The sequence below is a fragment of the Camelina sativa genome, chromosome 20, assembly GCF_000633955.1.
Source record: "Camelina sativa cultivar DH55 chromosome 20, Cs, whole genome shotgun sequence".
In the NCBI taxonomy this organism is placed as follows: Eukaryota; Viridiplantae; Streptophyta; class Magnoliopsida; order Brassicales; family Brassicaceae; genus Camelina; species Camelina sativa.
The window spans coordinates 26,479,300-26,479,730 of NC_025704.1; positions in this window are offsets into that span (position 1 = coordinate 26,479,300).

The window sequence follows — 431 nt, forward strand, 5'->3', positions numbered from 1 at the left end:
GGAGTACCTCAGTAGTAGAAGAAGGAGTCCGTGTTCGCCCAAGGAGGAGCGTGAAACTGACTCTGTCCTTCGCCTTGTTCAGGATCCGCGGGTGTGACATCAGCTGGTTGGTCGACTTGCTGCTCAACCGCTTGCGTGCCCTGATGATCACCTTGAGCTTCAACTTGCCGCTCAACCTCAACCTCATGCTCATCTTGAGCTGTAGAACAACACGCTGATCGGTGACTAGAAGAGGCTCTGGAACCTCGCGAACCGCGTCTCCTTCTCTCCCTGGACTCATGTGATGAGTGGCGTGAAGGAGCGGGTGAACGCGGACGCTCCCGTGACACATATGAAGATTGACGTGCTAGGAGGGAACCGGAGAGAGTGTTCTCTGACGAGTTGGCTCGCTGGAGACTTTGTGTGTGGCTTGAGAGAGGGGCTCGATCGGG